A 22,281-nucleotide genomic window follows, 5' to 3' on the forward strand; every position below is an offset into this window, starting at 1 on the left:
TACAGTGCCTTGAAAACGTATTTGTACCCCTTGAAATTTTGCCCATTTTGTCATGTTACAACCAAAAACGTAAATGTATTTTATTGGGATTTTTTTGATAGATCTATACAAAGTGGCACACAATTGTGAAGTGGAAGGGAAATTGTAAATGGTATTCAAGATTTGTTTTACAAATAAATACTTGAAAAGTATGGAGTGCATTTTTATTCAGCCCCCTTTACTCTGATAACCCTAACTAAAATCTAGTAGAACCAATTGCTTTCAGAAGTCACCTAATTAGTAAATAAAGTCCATCTGTGTATAATTTAATCTCAGTATAAATATAGCTGTTCTGTGAAGCCCTCAGCGGTTTGTTGGAGAACCTTGGTCAACAAACAGCATCACGAAGGCCAAGGAACATACCAGACAGGTCAAAGATAAAGTTATGGAGAAGTTCAAAGCAAGGTTAGGTTATAAAAAATATCCCAAGCTTTGAACATCTCATGGGGCACTGCTCAATCCATCATCTGAAAATGGAAAGAGTAAGGCACAACTGCAAACCTACCAAGACATGTTGAAAGAAAACCATAAGAAGTTGTGTTTGCAGTTTGTGAGGAGCCATGTGGGGGACACAGCAAACATTTGGAAGAAGGTGCTGTGGTCAGTTGAGACCAAAATGTAACTTTTGGCCTAAAAGCAAAATGCTATGCGTGGCAGAAAACTAACACTGCACATCAACCTGAACACACCATCCCCACCGTGAAACATGGTGGTGGCAGCATCATGTTGTGGAGATGCTTTTCCTCAGCAGGGACAGGAAAGCTGGTCAGAGTTTATGGGAAGATTGATGGAGCCAAATACAGGGAAATCTTATAAGAAACCTGTTAGAGTCTACAAAAGACTTGAGACTGGGGCAGAGGTTCACCTTTCAGCAGGACAATGACCCAAAGCATACAGCCAGAGCTGCAATAAAATTATTTAGATTAAAGCATATTCATGTGTTAGAATGGCCCAGTCAAAGTCCAGACCTAAATCCAATTGAGAATCTGTGGTAAGACTTGAAAGTTGTTTTTCACAGATGCTCTCCATCCAATCGGACAGAGCTTGAACTATTTTGCAAAGAAGAATGGGCAAAAATGTCACTCTAGATGTGCAAAGCTGGTAGAGACATCCCCAAAAAGACTTGCAGCTATAATTGCAGCGAAAGGTGATTCTATAAAGTATTGACTCAGGGGGGCTGAATACGAATGCACGCCACACTTTTCACATATTTATGTGTTAAAAATTTTGAAAACCATTTATCATTTTCTTTCCATTTCACAATTATGTGAGTCTTTGTGTTTGTCTATCACTTAAAATCCCAATAAAATACATTTACGTTTTTGGTTGTAACATGACAACATTTCAAGGGGTTTGAATACTTTTTCAAGGCACTGTACACTGTATATATATTTCACTGCAGCAGCCAACTCATAATCCTTCACCATAATCATAAAGAGGAAGTAAACCCTGATGGGTTTACTTCCTCTTTCATTCCCTGCAAAGGTAAAGCATAATGGACTACTATGCATTGACAGTAGTCCATTATGTGTCACTTACCTGACACAGGAGCCAGCGAAGTCACCACTGTCCCCTGTAGTACGGCGCATCCATATTCTCGGTGGGTCTCGCCGATCCGCCGCTGTCATTCAGTGAAGCCGCAATGACGTCACTCCCGCGCATGTGCACTGGAGCCACTACTCGCGGCATATCGCCTGCGCGCCACCATCTATGGCGCATGCGCCGTAGACATCGGTGCCTGTCTTTCGGCAAATATCTCCTAAACCGTGTAGGTTTAGGAGATATTTCTTGGACCTACAAGTAAGCCTTAATCTAGGCCTACCTGTAGGTCAAAGTTGGTTGTAAGGGTTTACAACCACTTTAACCAGTGTACCTTTGTGGACTGAAAGGCTTTGATTCACCTCTTATAAATGAAGCACTGACTCCTGAAGGAGCGGCTGATTTAATTGGGCTTACCGTTACCTTCTTGACGTCGTGTGCATCTAGGGGTTTACCGAGGTAGATGACTCAAGAACTGTAGAGACTGACGCTAGATCCACTTAGAGGGATTTTTATTTGCAAAAATAGTTAACAAACACAGTCTCTCAACATAGGGTTAGAGGGTTTACGTAGTAAAGTCCAGGTACTCTTAGTGCTAAGTCAAATAGGAAAAAAAAGCGATGCACAACTGGATCCTCACTCTTATCGGATAGTCCTTCTCTCACCAGGCCTAGCAGCCCACAGGGTGCTTAAATCAAGCCAAGTCTCTGCCACAGACTTGTTGTAGAACACTTGAATAAATTCTCTGCCACAGACTTGTTGTAGAACACCTGAACAAAACTGAAAGGTGTAGACAACTTGGAGAACCCTCGTATGGTACCAGTATCTTGCAGCCGGTCCGGCGATATCACACGAGACCAGATTCACTTGGGGTCTTTCAACTTGTCCAGGCTCTTGCTGAGAAGCCAACCTTTGCGTGGCCTTCTCCTGAAGAGTCCTCCCCTGGATACCTTCACAGTTGCTGGGACTCACCACAAACCGAGACAGCACCGGACAACCTCTGAATCCTTCTTTCAGTTTCATTGCCTCGGGCTAACCAGCCCAGAGACTTGTAGTCGGGTGGATCCAAACCCTACGCCATGAGAGCCCTGGGGGCTGGTCAGGAGGACCAGGACCAACAGTCAGAAAGCACTTCTGGACCGAAACACGTGACATCCGCACCTTAAGTACCCTCTCCCAGAAGGCACAGCAAGAGTGACACTCCCACTGGGCTGGTTCCGAGAGAAAGTAAACACTTAATGCGCCTAACTAGACTGTGTGCTTGACCCTGCCAGTGATGCCAGCGCCACCTATGGTCAGGCAGAACATCATGCAGTCCAGTCAGACTGGTACTGAGGACAAAATTTAGAGTAATTAAGCCCAAAACCAAACTGCGGTTCCAGAAAAAGTTAAATGACAAAACACATAGCGCATGCTCTTTAGGAGCCGGCGCTACATAAACAAAAAATATACATCTATAAAAAATTAAACCATTGAAACAAAACGGAATCATTAGGTGAACCGCTGCATAAACCGGGTCCATATCTACACGAGACCGACACAGGGTTCCCTGTTTGAGTCCAGAGTACTGTACATGGTTACATAGTTTTCTGTGTGGTGATTTTTTTATTGTTCTCATTGACTTTGTACAAATCAATTACTAAATTTAAATTTTTGTAATAAAATTTGATATCTTTTACTCTGGTCACCTCATTACCCACTGCCTTCAAAGTCCCATTGGGGGTCCCTTTTTTCTATATTCATATACCAAGGATGTGGCAGTCAGTCTTTAGACTGATTCAACACTAAGCTAATTTATGTACTAAACCATTGAAACAATGACATAGTGGGGGCCATTTACTATGACGCCGCTAATTGCCGTAATTTAGCGCTAATTAGTGCTAAAATGGTATTCACTATAGTGCTGGTAAAAAAAATACCCCCAAAATCGAATTTACTATAGTTCCCTGAAAGCAAATAGCGCCCAAATCCTTATTCTGCTAAAACCTGGAGAATTGCACATGGAAATATTGTTTAGAGCATGATATGAATTGCCTAAATGGTACTGAAATATGAAGTATATTATTTAAAGATAATCTTCTTTTAAACTGTGTGAAAAAGTGATTTCTACACTGAAATATGTTTAACCACTTCAATACAGGGCACTTAAACACCTTCCTGCCCAGACCAATTTTGAGCTTTCAGCGCTGTCGCACTTTGAATGACAATTGCGCGGTCATGCTACACTGTACCCAAATGAAATTTTTATCATTTTTTTCCCACAAATAGAGCTTTCTTTTGGTGGTATTTTATCACCTCTACGGTTTTTATTTTTTGCGCTACAAATAAAAAAATACAGAAAATTTTGAAAAAAAAAATGTTTTTTTTTGTTTCAGTTTCAAAACTTTGTAAATAAGTACGTTTTCTCCTTCACTGATGGGCACTGATGGGGCTACACTGATGGGCACTGATAAGGTGGCACTGATGGGCACCAATGTGGCACCAATGAAGTGGCACTGATAGGCAGCACTGATGGGCGTCACGGATGGGCGACACGGATGGGCAACACGGACGGACACTGATAGGTGGCACAAATTGGCACTGATAGCTGGCACGGATGGGCGGCACGGATGGGCATGGATAGGCGGCACAGGTGGGCATGGATAGGCGGCACAGGTGGGCATGGATAGGCGGCACAGGTGGGCACTCATAGGCGGCACAGGTGGGCACTCATAGGCGGCATCGGTGTTATAGTAATGGATGCCAATCAGTGCCAAACAATAATGCATGCCAATCAGTGATGCCCATTGTGGGCACTGATTGGCATCCATTATGGGCACTGATTGGCACCCATTGTGCTGACTGGCATTCCTGGTGGTCTAGGGAGGATTATGGATTTTATTACCTTTTCCCTGGTGGTCTAGTGGTGTCCCTGGTGGTCCAGTGTGGGCATCCTCGGGGGGGCTGTGCTGATAATCGATCAGCACAGACCCCCCCTGTCAGAGGAGCAGCCGATCGGCTCTCCTCTACTCGCGTCTGACAGACGCGAGTGAGGGAAAGCCGATCACCGGCTCTTCCCATTTACACTGTGATCAGCCGTGATTGGACACGGCTGATCACATGGTAAAGAGTCTCCGTCGGAGACTCTTTACCGAGATCGTAGTTGCCGGGTGTCAGACTGACACCCCGCAACAACGATCGCCGCGATGCATGCCCCCGGGGGCGCGCAGCGGCTCATAATCCTAATCACGTCATATGACGTCCGGTTAGGATTATGAAACCACTTTGCCGCCGTCAATTCCCTATAGGGCGGGCGGCAAGTGGTTAAAAGTCTGAGGCCGCGTACACACGCGCGGACTGTTCGCCCAACTTTGTCCGTCCAACAGTTTCGGCAAACAGTCCGCTCAAACTTAGCATGGACGGACATGGCCACACACGACGGACGAACAGTTTGCTGAAACCGTGCGCGATGACGTGAACGGCACGTACGACGGGATGAAAAATACGACGTCCTATACACTGCATTATAGCTTTCGGCGTGAAAATCCTTTCTGAGCATGCGCGCAACTTTGTTTGACGAACAAGCCTACACACGAGCGGACTGTTCGCTGAAACAAGGTTTCAGCGGACAGTTTTTCGGAAATTCCGAAAAACCTTGTCCGTCAAACTGTCCGCTGAAACTGTCCGCTGAAAGCCCACACACGAGCGGACTGTCCGCCCAAACACTGTTCAGCGGACAAAGTTGGGCGAACAGTCCGCCCGTGTGTACGCGGCCTGAGAAGAGATAAATTCCCTGTTTTTATACTAGGTGCCAACACAACTGAGCATGCTCAGACCTGCAAATAGCTCTCAATTTAGCTTGAGTGTCTTTTTTTACAAGGCGCTATAGTAAATACCAAAATAAGCGCTGTGTTAAAGAGCATTTTTTGGAAGTGAAAATCTGTGTATTATAGTCCAATGCAAGTTTTAGCCATTGATTCTAATGGTGCAATTGTAACTTTCCCAAATAAATTCTTTTAATGTTGAGATGAAATGCATCTTTCTCTGAAATAAATTTTCCTTTGCAACATTGTTGCTTCTACTTCAAATATTTTGTTTTTAAGAATGCTAGAATGTGGAATGTTTTGATGTTTTGGTAAAATACATTTTTCTCTGTCACTTTCACTTGTTAAGCCTCGTATACACGATCTGATTCAGGTCAGGCTGTTGGTGGAAAATCCAACCGTTTGTACGCTCCATCGGACAATAGTTAGCAGATTTTTGATGGATGGCAGGCTTTAAAATTTTCCGCAGACAAATTTCTGTTGTCAGACATGTGTACACAAGTCCATCAGACAAAAGTCCAAGTACAAACACGCATGCTCGGAAGTAAGGACCAGCCAGAAGCGGTCGGTCTTGTAAACTAGCGTTCGTAATGGAGAATTAACATTGGTGACGTGGCAAATTATGAAATCTCGAAATGCAGCGCACATTCTCTTCTTCTTTAATGGGATAATAATGAAGCTGCTTTTCTAGTGATACTGATGGAGTTATTACAAACACATTTTCAAAGGCTTTTTTTTTCTAGTGATATCAAGATAATATTATTATACTTGTTTTTTTTTTTTTGGTGCAAGTTACCACAACACCACTATCCTGTTGTTTTTAAGATCAAAGATACAACTATGTTGGTGTCCCTTGCTAATTTTACATTGTATTTTTTAAAATGTAACTGCCTACTCCCAAACTGTCATTTGAAGTAAAACACATAGCCAAGTATTATTCTCCAATTTTTTTTTTTATTGTGTATTAACCCCCCTGACGGTATTCCCGAGTCTGGCTGGGGTGGAATTTTTATGCCAAAAGCGGTAACCGCGAGCCAGACTCGGGACCGCATTGCTGGATCCAGAAGGATGCTTACTTACCTTCTCCCTTGGATCCAGCGATGTCCCCCCGCTGTATGAGCGAGCCGTGTCTCGCTCGATTCATCACATCGCCGATCTCCGTGCCCTGCGAGCGTTGCGACGCACGGGGACGGAGATCGGCGCCAAATTCAAAAAGTGAAACACACAGTATACATACAGTATAATGTAATCTTACAGATTACGTTGCTGTATGTAATTATTTCACATCCCCTTTGTCCCTAGTGTTCTGCCCAGTGTTCTGCATGCAGTTTTATATCATAAAAACTGTTCTTTATGCCTGGAAACTGGAGATTGTCCATAGCAACCAAAACTGTCCCTTTACATCAAAAATGATTTTAGACCAGCTAGAAAATAGCGATAATAAATTAGAATCATTCGCAGAATTGAGGGATAGTGATTTGTGGGGAGATCCGTCATCAAATATTGAAAAGTAATGACAGTGACAATTCTGCAACTGAGCAAATTTCTGTGTTTTTGTTTTGATTACATTATTGAATAATTTTTATTATTGTTATATTATTATTTGGTACAATTATTTATCATTATTTATTATATTATAATTTATGATTTCATTGTTCAAACTTTATCATACCCGGGATGTCTGCTAGACTCTGGTTTGGACAGATTTAAGTGAGTTATTGCTAAGAATTACAGGACTACAATATAAAACACCAAATTTTCATGCAAAATAATGGTACCGCTTTCAGCACCTAAAATCCAAAATAATCATACCGCCAGGGAGGTTAAAAAAAGAAAACAAATATGGTTAGACATGCTATCTGCCAGTAGAACTTGACCAAAAAGTGCATTCTATACATCCTGGAGAATTGCAGGTAATGAATTCAGCTGGTGGATAGGCAGTGTTGTATGTGTCAGCCCTGGTTCACACTGGTGCAATTTGACATGTCAAATCGGGGGCAATTGTACTGTTTTAATTGGTGCGGTGCCGCAATTTCCAAAAGTAGTTTCTGTACTACTTTTTGGCAACTTCTGGTGAGATTTTTACTGACATCAGTGCAGATGTCTCTGAAATTCCCCCCTGCAGTCGGGACTGACATGCAGGAATGAAATTGTGAGAGTTCAGCTGAGCTGGCACGATTTACTCCCACTGTCAGTGTGAACCAGGGCTAAAACTGGGCCTTTGTCTTTGTAATTCACCTGCTGCAATCCCAGGGACACCTTTTCTTATCGAACTCCCTTAAGTTTACCTTCAAATATCATATGTAGAAATACAGATTTGCATATCTGCAAATAAACAAAAATAAAAAAATTCAAATTGTGGTTGTGATCCAATATTTGTAGCTGCGATGAAAAGACTGTGGTTTCACCTTCTGACCCGGAAATGAGTCATTGCAATCACCCGGAAGTTCCTGTGCTGGTCAGGATCTCCATCTAGGTGGACATGGCGAGGTAGCTCTTTAACAAAGAGAAGGTGTTGCTAATTTGCCGGATAAGTGTAGGTTATGTACTTGTGCTTACTCAATGTGGGGGGGGATGTGGTAGTCAGATTTGGTGTGGGTGGGGTTCATTGATAAGTTTCGCATCACCACACATTTGCTTCTGGCCCATGTGCACACATCACTTCCTGCATTTGTTCTGCTGATGCAAATCATAAGGACTCATTTCTATTAAAATATATATCACTTGTTTCACAGTTGGATGACTTTTCCAGCAAATTTGGACCTCCGAGTTGCATGACAAGTTATACCCCATGATTCTCAATGATAACCATTCATATCTGTGCTACTTCAAGTTGCAACAACTTCAAAGTAGTCCCTGTACTACTTTGGTCTGACTTTAATGTAACTTGAGATACATAGGGCGCAATATTACACAGGCATTCCCAGAGGTTGGGGCCAAGTTGCAGCAGCAAAGTGGCAACAAAATAGTGTGACTTTGAGGGTGCAGCAGTGTGAATGAGATTCATGGATAATACTTTTTGAATTAGGCACTATTCTCATTTGTGCATCCTGCAAGTGGGTCGAATTCATCCCTGCACTACTTTGGTTTGACTTTGATGCGACTTGAGGTCCATATACAGCAAGATTACACAGGCATTGGTCACACAAGTACAAAAAGGGGCCTAATTCAAAGGTTCCTTTCACACTTGGCTGACTTTTCATACATTTTGAGGTCCATAAGGAACCTGTCACACTTGTGCGACCTGAAAGTACCGCAATTTTGCAGCGCATTTTGCTGCAAATTTGATATGATTTGAAGCAATACCAGCGTAATCTTGAGGTCTATGGATATAGGAGTCGCAGGACAAGTTGCACAAGTATGAAAGGGGTCTTAGGGCAGGTTCATACTGCTGTACTGTCTGACATTGGATGTGATTTCCCCCGCATTGCAAATCACATGCAATGTCTGTGTGATGCAAACTCAGCCATACAGATTGTATGGTTGAATTCCCATCGCATTTGGACCGAACTCGCACAGGACCCTTTTTTGGTCCACAGCAGAATCAAATAGCATGGGTGTTGTCTGAATTTGCAGTTCGCTCTGCAATATGTAAACTGATTTGGGGGTGTCATTAACTTTCTACTGACACTCCCAGCAGTTTGCATATGACAGTGTGAACTGCCTGCGAGTTGTATGCGATGCGGAAACTCGCACTGGATTTGCAGGGTTCCCGCATTGCTCCAGAAAAACTGTACAGTCCATTTAACATTGTTACCTATAGTACTAGTTCACATCTATGCATTTTGCAGCCACTGCATCTTTGGAAATGGTCGGAGACTTTTTTTCACACAATTTGTAGGTAATAGTTTTCAATGGAACTGTACCAGAAATGCAACTGTTGCGTTCGTGATGTGATTTTTTGATGTGTTTTGCGGTTATTATTTTAACACTGTATACAGCTGGTTGCTAACCGAGGGGGACAGGACAACCAATGAATCTTCAGCTGTCAGCGGCTTTCCCCCTGAAAGTAAAAAAAATGGCAGCCGAAAAAAATCACAAAAAAATGCATGGAGTTTCCGCCCAGGTCTATACCAGGCACTTCGGGTCTAGTATAGATTTGGAGGGGACCCTCCCATGCCAAAATGTAACAAAAATGGCGTGGGGTTCCCCCCCGTCCATTGCCAGGCCCTTTGGGTCTGATGTCCATATTAAGGGAAACCCTGCATCAAAAAAAATTGCATGGGGGTTCCCCCAAAATCCATACCAGGCCCTTCAGGTCTGTTATGGATATTAAGGGGAACCCTGTGCCAAAAATTTAAAAGAAAATTGGCATGGGGTCCCCCCAAAATCTGTACCAGACCCCTTACCCTTAACTTGGCAGGCCACAAGAAAACAGGAGGGGAAGAGAGAGTGCCCCCTCCTCCTGAACCATACCAGGCCACATGCCCACAATATGGGGAGGGTGCTTTGGGGTTCCCCCAAAACACCTTGTCCCCATGTTGATGGGGACAAGGGCCTCATCCCCACAACCCTTGCCCGGTGGTTGTGAGGGTCTGGGTAGGAGGCTTATCAGAATCTGGAAGCCTCCTTTAACAAGGGGGCCCTCAGATCCCGCCCCACCAACGTAAATGAGTATCAGGCACATTGTACCCCTACCCATTCACCAAAAAAAGCAGTGAAATGTGACAAGAAACAATATCCAGTTTTTGACTATTCCTTTATTGTAAAATAGCTCTGAGTGGTCTTCTCCCCTGAGCCGTGTCTACCGCCATCTTCTCCTGGTGCTGTCTCTCTTGCCACCATCTTCTGTCGCCTGCTTCTGTCATTGTATCTCCCCACCTTCACCTACTTCTCCCGCTGCTGTGTTCTTCCTCGCCGCCGTGTTCCAGGAATCCAAGAAATGGAGGATCCAAAACCCCTGTCACCCCTACTACTATGAGACTATTACATCTCCTCTCCTAGAAATACAGCAAGCAGGAAAATAAAATAAAAGATAAACCCACATAAGTGACCTTCCCCCAAAACAAAACGGTACTTTTGGCTCTTTAAAATGAATGTTGAATAAGTAGACATGACTAGTGTAGCCCAGATGTCCCCAACATACTTTATACTGCCCAACCACTCATACTCCACCATCCCCCTTACCATTATCTGAATTAACGAGGCCACACCTGAATTTGGAGTATAAATAACCATAGTAGACTTTTTATTAACAAAATGTGAATATTTCAAAACTTTTTTTTTTTTTTTTTTTAATCATTCAATTATTTATTGAGTTTTACAGAGAGTAACATGTACAATTAACATTGTACGTCGAACAGCGACGTCAATACGAACATATACAATGGTCTACATAGCTTAGACTGTTGCATGTATAAAGTAGTAAATAACAGGATTCAAAAGGGGTAACAAATAAAAGGGTGACCAAGGGGTCTCGAGGATGTATAGACGGACTCCCCACCCATGTAGCACCCCATATGGGATCATTAGTGCCACACCGGTAGGGGCCACGCCCCTACAGTCATTAGGCTTATAAGTTCTGTCAGTGAAGGTATATGTAAGGTAGGTAACAAGATGAACAAGGAAAGTTTGAAATCTAGTATTGCTCGGTCAAGAATTCAGGACTTGTTCCAAGGGTTAACAGCGTAGAGTGCTGGTCGCAGCAGAGGTCCACTCTATCCAAGGTTGCCAATATGCGTGGATTTTAGAGCTCTGGCCACCACCCATTGTCAACACAGATTCATAGCTGCAATATAAGGCCACGATATCTGTAACTTGAGCTACAGTAAGGGTGATGTCGGACCTCCAGTGTCTAGTTACATTGAGCCTGGCAGCAAGCAGTATGTGGGTAGTGATATATCTCATGTTTTGTGGAAGTTGATCTATGGTCAGATTAAGTATGGACAATGCAGGCATCTGGGGTAGATTGCCACTGAGCGTCCGTGTATGTTTGTGCAAGGTCAGTTTCCCATTTATGATGGGGGGGCAGCTTAAGGAAAGTGTTTTTTTGTTGTAGCTGGTTATAAAAGTGGGTTATGCCTTTGATGTTCGGGTTTGGGTTGGAGAGGAACTCCCAAGTTTTGGGAGGTATAGTATACAACGGGGAGGGTGTAGTGGACAAGCAGTGGCCTATGCGCAGGTAGGTAAAATACTCTGAGCTGGGGAGATTGTATTTGGCTTGCAGATGGGAGAAGGGTTTGAGGTGATGGTTGTGATACAGTTGCTGTAGAGTTTGAATTCCCTTGAGGGACCAAAGTGAAGTTGGTAGGTCTGGGGTTAAATGGGTAAGTGTCTCTAAGGCCGCATACACACGGGCGGACTGTCTGACGGACTTGGTCCGCTGAAACGTGTTTCAGCGGACAGTCCGCTCGTGTGTGGGCTTCAGCGGACTTTTTCAGCGGACAGTCTGGCGGACTAAGTCTTTTGGAATTTCCGTAATATTGTCCGTCCAAACTTGGTTTCAGCGGACAGTCCGCTCGTGAGTAGGCAAGTCGGACGGACTAAGTATGGCGCATGCTCAGAAAGGATTTACACGGCCGAAGGTTGCATTGCAGTGTATTGGACGTCGTATTTCTAGTCCCGTCGTACGTGCTGTACACGTCATCGCGCAAGCTTTCAGCGGACTGTCTGTTCATCGTGTGTGGTCAAGTCCGTTCATTCAAAAGTAGGACGGACTGTCTGTCGGATTGTCTGACGGACTTAGTTGGCCAGACAGTCCGCCCGTGTGTACGCGGCCTAAAGGGATACTGAAGTGAGGGGAAGGAATGGTGGGAAGACGGTTTACTAGTCTGAGCCAGGCGTGGACCGACGCCTTTAGAGTCGGAGACACGTAGGCCTGGACAGGGGTACCCAGAGGTGTGCTGAGTAGCCAGTTTTTTAAGTCAGGTTTGGTGAGTGTATGTTGTTCTATCTGGACCCATGATGTTGTCAATTGGGGACAGATACAATGGGGGAGTTGGGCTAGGATAGCCGCTAAATGGTAGTCTTTGAAGTCTATGGAGCCTATGCCACCCACTGTTTTGTGTTTAATGAGATTCGAGTGTGCACAACGGGGGTTTCTTCCCTTTCCAGAGGTATTGGTTGTATTTTATTTGAAGGAACCGGAAGAATGAAGTAGGGAGAGGGATAGGGAGTGTTCGGAAGTAATAGAGGATTTGAGGAAGGCAAATCATTTTAAAGGCAGCGAGTTTGCCGGTCCATGAAAGTTCATGCTTTGCTAGTGTCTGTGAAGTCTGTTGGATGTTGCGTAAAAGTGGAGGGAAGTTGACAGCATAAGGGTGTTTGAGGGATCTTGGTAGGTGAATGCCTAGATAAGGAATGTCTGTGGTTGCCCATTTAAAGGGATATTGCATTTGTAAGAGATTTTTGTGGTGGCATCAATATTGATATCTAGTAAAAGGGATTTGGACGTATTCACTTTGTAGAGTGAGACCGAACTAAACCAGGTAAGTAATTTTTGCACCTCAGCCAGGGAAGAAGTCGGGTTTGTAAGACTCAAAATGACGTCATCTGCAAACAAGCAAATTTTATGGGAGGTTGATCCAATTGTAATTCCGGAAATAGCAGGAAGGGAGTGAAAATGCTCAGCCAGGGGTTCCATAGTTAAGTTAAATATTAGGGATGAGAGGGGGCAGCCCTAGCGTGGACGGGAGAGCATGCCTTCGGTAAAGACTCGTGCCTCTGGAGTGAAATATAGTGCCATGATGGCATTCATTATGTACCCTTTGAATCCAAATTTTTGTAAGACTGATTTAAGATAGGGCCAGTGAACTCTATCGAACGCCTTCTCTGCATCCATAGAGAGAAGCAGAGAAGGTGTTCCTGTGGATTCTGCGTGGTGGAATATTTCAAAACTTTTAATATATGTACATCTGTAAACGACAGCTATCAATCACTCAGTCTGTTGGTCTTTGACAGCACATCAAACTTAACACATATTCCACCACTACACTGCGGGACATTTCTCCATGATAGGCCTCCAGCCATACCACACCAGCTCAGACAACCCCCTTCCCGCAGTGCAACCATTACTGTATTCCAGCTAACCATTCTAACTGGAATACACTAGAGGGGCACATACTGCCAATGAGTCCCCAACACTTCCATCTCGTATGTTTTTTAACACCATCAAAGACTAAAACACCACCACAGCCCACAAGGATAACACCTTAACCTTAAGGGCCCCTGCACAACCGCAGGGCCTGCTGTTACCGCCATGTAGACCCAGAACCCATAAATCAATCCTCACTGTGGACAGGTGAACCCCATTTCCTCGGAGGTACAGGTTGGTATTAGATTCCAACTCCATGTGGCGATGACCATGCCCCCATTCCAAGTAATAAATCTTCCCACCACCTTGTGCCAGCCTTATTGGGCCTTGCCACTGACCATGCCAGGCGCCAAGTTTTCCGAGCATCAATGTCGGACCAGGACATCAGCATGTCAGGAAAGGTCTTGTGGAGCCTCAAGAAATCAGACTTGACGTCCATAATTAACTCTCAAATAGACGGAACTGCCAAAATGTTCCCGCCAACATGAAGTACTAAAATGGCAGGCGGCCAATCCAGACGTGCAAAACGATGCACCTCCGGCACGACCCTACTCCACATCATCCCAGATATCCCCAACCAGTGAATACAAGCCTTCCTCCTAGAAATACCCAGCTGTCTTCCATCTGGTCTAACGTCTGCTTCCCTGGCCCCCCAAAAAACATATGAATGGCCCATAATCCAGATGAGGCGTATGTGCACTCCATCTGAATGAAAAGAACAAACAAACGCCACGGAATAGCACCAATACAAAACACTGAACACTCACCACAAATGAAAAGAAAAACACATAATGACATACACCCCACTACTATCCCTCCGTCTCCTTCAACAGCTAATCCACCAACAACTGCGGGTGAATGTAGGTACTGAATCTCTTGGATTCCCATCTACCCCTCTGTTTTATGGCCGCCTTGTCCAACCCACAGCGGGCGGCCTCCATGTGAAAAGAGTGCAAGGAGTATTGTGTGTGATCCAAACCCTCTGCCCTAAGACTTTTTCCAAAAACTGACACAAACTGAAATTTAGATAAAGGAGACCCATCCCCATATAACAAGTATTGCCCCTCCCTGACTTGGCAAACTACCAAGAATTCCCTTACTGCCCCCACCAGGCAAACCGGGGAACTCAGCAGTGGAAACAGCTGGACACTTAGGCCGCGTACACACGCGCGGACTGTTTGCCCAACCTTGTTCGTCAAACAGTTTCGGCAAACAGTCCGCTCAAAATTTGCATGAGCGGACTTGCCCACACACGAGCGGACTGTTTCAGCGAACTGTTTGCCAAACAGTTCGCTCAACTTTTGAAATGAACGGACTCGCCCACGTAAGGAGGAGGCAAATCCGCCCATTTCGAGCGCGTGTACAGGTAGGCGGGGCCCGCGAAGGAGACGTCGCGGGCTCCGCCGCCTGGAATGGGCTTAAAGGGGAACCCCAACGCCGAAAAAAATCGGCGTGGGGGTTCCCCCAAAGTCCACACCAGACCCTTGTCCGAGCACGCTACCCGGCCGGCCAGGAAAGGGGGGCGAGCGAGCGCGCCCCCCCTCCTGAGCCGTACCAGGCCGCGTGCCCTCAACATGGGGGGGTGCCTTGGGGAAGGGGGGGCCGCGCGGCCCCCCCACCCCAAAGCACCTTGTCCCCATGTTGATGAGGACAAGGGCCTCTTCCCGACAACCCTGGCCGTTGGTTGTCGGGGTCTGCGGGCGGGGGGCTTATCGGAATCCGGGAGCCCCCTTTAAGAAGGGGGCCCCCGGATACCGGCCCCCCACCCTATGTGAATGAGTATGGGGTACAATGTACCCCTACCCATTCACCTGTGAAATAAAGTACAAAAAAAAACACAACACAGGGAAAAAATATTTTATTGCACAGCTCCGGGGGTCTTCCGTCTTCGGGGGTCTTCTCGCCGGACTCCTCCGCTATCTGTGTGTAGCTCTTTTGCTAGCGGAGGAGTCCGGCTTTCTTCCTCCCCGCCGCCGGCCTCTTCTCCCGACTTCGGGGGTCTTGTCCCCCTCTTCGGTTCTTCTGCCGGGCCACCGCGCCTTCTTGTAGCTCTTTTGCAGGCGGTGGCCCGGTCTTCTGTCGCCGCTGCCTTCCGTTCTTCTGTCGCCGCCTTCGGTTCTTCTGCCGGGCCACCGCGCCTTCTTGTAGCTCTTTTACAGGCGGTGGCCCGGTCTTCTGTCGCCGCTGTCGTCGCCGCCGCCGCCTTCCGTTCTTGTTCTTCTTCTTGTTCTTCTTCTTCTTCTCCTGGAGATGTTGACTCGACGAGCTCTCCGGCCGGAATGCCAGAGCCGCGCTGTGCGGTCACTTATATAGTGACAATGGGGCGGTGTCACATGGTATATGTCACATGGGTTGGTCACATGGTGACCCCGCCCCCTTACGATGTCATAGTCCCCATGTGACATCAACCCATGTGACCAACCCATGTGACATATACCATGTGACACCGCCCCATTGTCACTATATAAGTGACCCACAGGACAAGGTTGGGCGAACAGTCCGCCCGTGTGTACGCGGCCTCACTCCCTTACCCCCAGTCCGTCCTTGACCTGCGCAGCAATAACAGAACCCTGTCATCACTACATATCACATCCTGTGCCATAAACCCACCCGCAACCCTCTTAGCCCTTGTACACACGGACGGACAGTGGGCTTCATCTGACTTTTTCCGTCGGAATGTCCGACCAACAAAATTTGAGAGCTGGATATAAAAATTTTCTGACAACATGATCCGATCGGACGAAGTGCCACGCATGCTCAAATCAAATTCCTAGACCAAAGCTATTGGCTACTAGCCTGAACTTAATCCCATCGTAACTTAAAAATATCATCACATTGCGAACGATCGGATTTTCCGACAACTTTGTCCGACCGTGTGTATGCAACACCAGTTTCGGACAAAATCCGTCGGAAAAAATCAGACGGATTTTGTTGTCGGGATGTCCAACCGTGTGTACAAGGGCTTAGAGGAGCTGACCAATTCACCAATCTGAAATTCACCAAAAAAAGGCTAAAGAAAACGCTGCCTTAAATATGGAGACCTCGTAACTCGATATACACAAAGACCCTGGTTGACCACAAATGGCCTGCAAATTCAAAAAGGATAAGGGCCGCCTAGTATCCTTGCACTTGTGTAGCTTCCGATACCCCTTAACTGCCTGCTGGACCCAAAAATCTTTTGTCAAATATGCCATGCCCCTTAGTTTGAAGAAAAAGGACAAGCCAGCCAGTTTCCGCTTGATGGCAGACACTGACCCACCTCGCTCTATGTTCCTGGAAATGAAATGAAGAACCAGTAGCCTTACCTCCAGACTGTCCTGTTCCACCCCGGCTTGCCAAACCATCCTCAACCGTTCCTGCCATACATTGGCGTAGGCCTCCCACGTGGACTAACTCACCGACCATCTGATCCATCCAGCAGCGACTCCAAGGCTATCTCCCATAGCCATCAGGGACAAGGAACTCCTTCCTTCTCTGTTGCCCCTCTGAACCTGTCCCACTGAAACCGAGATAAGGAGTCAGCCAAAGTATTGTCGACGCCCGGAAGGTGGACGGCATATAGAAAAATGTTCAACTGCAAGCAACGTAGCACCATGTGGGGCAGCAGCTGTATTACTGGTTGTGACTACGCTGCGATATGGTTGATGACTTGCACCACTCCCATGTTGTCACAGTTCAGCTGTATCATCAAGTTCTGACAAGACTCACCCCATATCTCCATGGCCAGCCTCATCGGAAAAAGAGAACCATACCCAGTAAACCTGGCCTGCGTCCGTAAACAGTGGGCCGGACATCCAGATTGATGGACCGTTATAAAATTCCAAAAATGTGTGCCACACCTTCAAGTCCTCTCGATGTTCCTTATTGAGACGGATACAATGGATCGAGGCCTTAATCCCTACTGTAGCTGCCGACAGCCACTGGCAAAAAAACCCTGACAATAAGAATAATACGACATGCACAATTAAACTTACCCAGCAATGATTGAAGCTGAATCTTGCGCTGTCCCAAATTTCCCAAAATCTCCATCTTAAGCGCCACCAATTTAACCAGCACTCCATGCGCCAGATTCTAAAACTATGCCCAAGAAACTGATTATGGTAGTCGGGCTTTCCGTCTTGTCTGCAGCCAACGGAATACCGAATCTACCCGCAATGTGCTGCACTGTGGACAGGAGAATTGCACACACATTAGAGGAAGGTGGCCGGAGAGGAAATCATCCAAATAATGGATGATAGAATCCAGACCTGACACATCTCTAACCACCCATTCCACAAAAGAGCTGAACGTCTCAAATATGGCGCAGGAAATGGAGCAGCCGATGGGTAGGTATTGATCCACATAAAATTCCTCTTGCCAGCAGCACCCCAGCAGCCATAGACTGCCTGGATGTACTGGAAGCAAGCGGAAAGCGGATTCAATGTTGGATTTTACCATCAGTGCTCCCTGTCCATATCGACAAACCCACCCGACAGCTGTGTCAAAGGAAGTATATGACACCGTACAAGCTTCGGGATCTATAGAATCATTGACCGAACCTCCGTTGGGGAAAGACAGGTGGTGAATAAGGCGAAACTTGTGCGGTTCCTTCTTAGGCACCACCCCTCAGAGGCGAAACAACGAAATCCTGCAAAGGCTTAACCAAGAATGGCCCACCCATGTGACCCAGTGACACTTCCTTTGCCAAATTCTCTGTAACCACCCCAGGAGAAAAGACCGCATATTCCGTGCCATAGGCGGGACAGCAGTCAGAGAACATGGGATCCTAAAACCTTCCAGGAATCCTACAGCCAAGAGCTTTGCCGATTCTATGTCTGGGTATCTATTTAGAAAAGGTTGCATCCTTTCCCCCTCACCAGTGTCATCCCTCTTGTTGGCAAACTCTGCGGCACGGCCCCCCTTACCTTTTTTGAAGCAGCGGGAGACGGGATGTTAACCCTTGTTGTACTGCCAGCATAGACCCCATTACTTTCCGACCAGTTATCCTAGAGAAGGTGCACTCCTGCCCCCGCCTGAAAAAAATTTCAGACATCAGGCGCATCCAGAGGCTAATGTGTTTGTGATCCCAGTTTGGTGTGGTCCTCTTTTTTAGTAGGCTTCTGGTTTGTGGCAGTAAAATTCATGTACATCTTCCTGTTTCTCTTTCTATATATAGAATCATTGTCCTCTACTCAAAATACATAACTTTAGAATTTACTGTCACAGTCCAGAGTCAACTAATAAAGTAAATAAGTGTCAGGAGTGTCTAGCACTCCTGCTCTTCATTCCAGCATCCTGGTTTTGGTTATGGCATTCTCTTTGTCTGGATGTCTACCTGCAAGGTGATTAATGTGGCCAATATCTGGGTGGAGACCAAACCTGATTTAAAGCAGCCAAGCCTGCAGTGTCATGCTTATGATATTGCTTTTGTAACACGTTTTACAATCTACCTGTCAGAGACCAAGAATCAGACTGAGACAGAAGTACAATTAAATCACACTTGTTTATAAATAAAAAGGTAAATAGAAAAAGCGTAGTCAAAGCATAGCCAGAGTCCAGTAACCGGATCGAGTAGTCAACCAGGCCAGAGTTCAATAACCAGATCGGGTAATCAGCCAGGCCAGAAGTGAAGGATCCAAGTAGAGCAACAGCAAGCAGGATAAGGAGCCAGAAGGGATGTCAGCAAGCCAGTCTTTAAACAGAACCGCAAGAGATGGTTTCTTGTGATGTGACCAAGGCGAAGGCAGAGGTGAAGTGAGCTGGACAGCTTTAAGTAGGCAGGTCAGACGAGCATGATCAGGAACAGCTGGTAACTGTGGAGAGAAATGAGAGCTGGCAATTAGCCAACAGCTGTGCAGCCAGCCCAGAGAAGGAAGGGCTAAGCCAGCCCTGACAATACCAGTTTGTCTACTCTGCTGTTTGGATTTTCCTGTGTATGACCTCGGATGAGATATTGACTATTCATTGAACTCTGTCTGCCTTGTACCCTGACTGTCATTGAACCACACTGTCTGCCAACTGCAAGTACCTGTTTGTTTTGCTCAGTTTGCACCTGTCCTGGCATCAGGGGCGGATCCAGGGGGGGGGCAACGGGTCAATTGCCCCCTCCGAGAATACCGGCAAAGCCGGTTCCGCGGGTCCAATCGCGGCCGGTTCCGCGGGTACCCGCGGGCCGGTTCCGCGGGTCCAATCGCGGCCGGTTCCGCGGGTACCAGCGGGCCGGTTCCGCGGGTCCAATCGCGGCCGGTTCCGCGGGTACCCACGCTGAGTGGATGGGTGAGGGCGGGGGCAGCTGGGCAGCTTAGGAGGGCTGCTGGCCAATCAGGCAGCCAGCAGGCAGGGAAGCAGGGAGATGACATCATCTCTCACTGCCCTGCATCCCTCCAGTTCCGCCCTCACTGTGCAGGAAGCTGTGTGCAGCAGAGAGATTGCATCATCTCTCTGCTGCCTATCTTCACTCTGGGACCCAACAAAAGACCACCTTAGCAGAAAAGTGACACAGTAGGTGACAATCCGCAATGTGTGGCAGGCTTCGTGGCAAGTGGCAATCCGCAATGTGTGGCAGACTACGTGGCAAGTGGCAATCCACAATGTGTGGCAGACTACGTGGCAAGTGGCCATCCACAATGTGTGGCAGGTGACGTGGCAAGTGGCAATCCGCAATGTGTGGCAGGCAACGTGGCAAGTGACAATCCGCAATGTGTGGCAGGTGACGTGGCAAGTGGCAATCCGCAATGTGTGGCAGGTGACGTGGCAAGTGGCAATCCGCAATGTGTGGCAGGCAACGTGGCAAGTGACAATCCGCAATGTGTGGCAGGTGACGTGGCAAGTGACAATCCACATTTGGTGGCAGGCGACATGGCAAGTGACATCCTCAGGGCTCTCACTGATTCTGCATTATGGTGAGATGAACCATTTAATTTTATATTACAATGTATTAATAGAAATAATGCGCTTCAATCATCCTGACACCATAACAACCATGGTGCCGTAATGATTGAAGTGCCAATACCAGCCATTTCCCATATAAATTGCCCCCCAAAAAACATATTTTATAGCAGTGCCCCTCCCGAGACTAGACTCTGGATCCGCCCCTGCCTGGCATGGTAGCCAGGCACTATAGTATTGTGTATATGCCGGGGGCAACCGAGTACCAGTAGGCCCATTTGTCTTATGGGAAAGGGGGCTACTATAGGTGAAGAACACAGAAGCTAGCTATAGTGTCTGACCACCTGCATTAGGGGTAAGTCTGAAAAGAAGGTGTCTTAGCTAACTGAAATAAAGATTTCCCAGAAGTCACCACTGTCATACAGCAGCTAGCCAAAGAAGTGGCGATGTCGGAGTGGACATTTTTAATGAAAGCATAACAGACTCATTCTTTTCTTTTTATCTGGATGTTGATTCCATTATCCCATTGCCAAGACTTCCTCATATCAGCATCATCCTTCTCTCTGATAAAGGCATGACAGGGATAAAACCAAAATGTAACACAATAGGAAAAAGACGAAATAACTGACATATCCCCATTTACAATCTTATCCACCATGGCTGCCAAGCTAAAACTGTTTCAACGCCTCCCTGATAAGATCACCTCGATTTGCTAGTCTCTTCTATGCAAGCATTTCTCTAGAGATATTTGGTTCTCTTTTCAGAAAGGAAATGGAGGGAGTGTAAGCCATACTAGACTTTAAATTTGGTCACTGAATGGAGATATGAAAAAAAAAAAAGTATTAGTGTTACAAAGTAGAAAAGTACTGAGGCTTGGTTAACTCTTTAGTATTTCCATTAATTTTTATGCATCAGAAAAAAAAATGACTCCATAATAGTATAACAGTAATGCACACAACAAGGTATTGCACTGGAAGACACTCAGAAAAAACAAACAAACATACTGCCATCTGATTGAATTGTTTGGGTCAGAGAGTTTTATGCAAGCTCTAGCAACAGGTGATCTCAAAAGATGCCTTTTACTCAACCAGCAGTACAGGTAAAACCACTGGCCAGATTAGACCCCCATATGTCTAATGCAACTGGACGTATGCCAATTGCATTAGTTAAAGTGATCTGACACTATTCTTAGCCACCTCTTTCTGCCCAGGCCAGTTTTCAGTTTTCATTGCTGTCACACTTTGAATAAGTTACTCAGGTATGCAATACTGTACTCAAATTACATTTTTATAATTTTTTGAAACAGAGATTTAATTTGGTGGTATTTAATTACTATTTTTTTTTTTTTATTTGCAATGTAAACAAAAAATACCAAAAATTCGAAGAAAAAAAAAAACCACACAACTTCCTTAGTTTCTGTTATAAAAATTTTGCAATTAAAAAATCTTTCTTCATAAATTTAGGCTATAATGTATTCTGCTACATTTCTTTGGTAAACATAACCCAACAATGCCATGACAGTAAAAACACCCCATAAATTATTCCTTTTCGGATAGTAGAAAGTTCAAGGTATTTAGTAGGGATGGGAGAACAGTTAGGCCCATGCATGAGTTCAGGCCCCTTCAACAAACACCCAAATTATTATTACTGTTAGGCCCGCCAAATGACCACAATGCAATGGTCTGCCGCACAGTGCACTGGAAGCCTGTTTGGCTGAAGCAATGAAAGCTTTCCTCAATCACTGATTGGACACTGGGGGTTATTTACGAAAGGCAAATGCACTTTGCACTGCACGTGCACTTGGAAGTGCAGTCGCTCTAAATCTGAGGGGTAGATCTGAAACGAGTGGAAGCTCTTCTGATTTTATCATCCAATCATATACAAGCTAAAATGTTCTTTTTTATTTTCCTTGCATGTCCCCCTCGGATCTACAGCGACTTTACTTCCTTGCAGTGCAAAGTGTATTTTCCTTTAGTAAATAACCCCCACTGTCATGATGAT

This window comes from Lithobates pipiens, unplaced genomic scaffold, assembly GCF_037356315.1.
Source record: "Lithobates pipiens isolate NorthernLeopardFrog02 unplaced genomic scaffold, aLitPip1_a1.2 Scaffold_27, whole genome shotgun sequence".
NCBI lineage: Eukaryota > Metazoa > Chordata > Amphibia > Anura > Ranidae > Lithobates > Lithobates pipiens.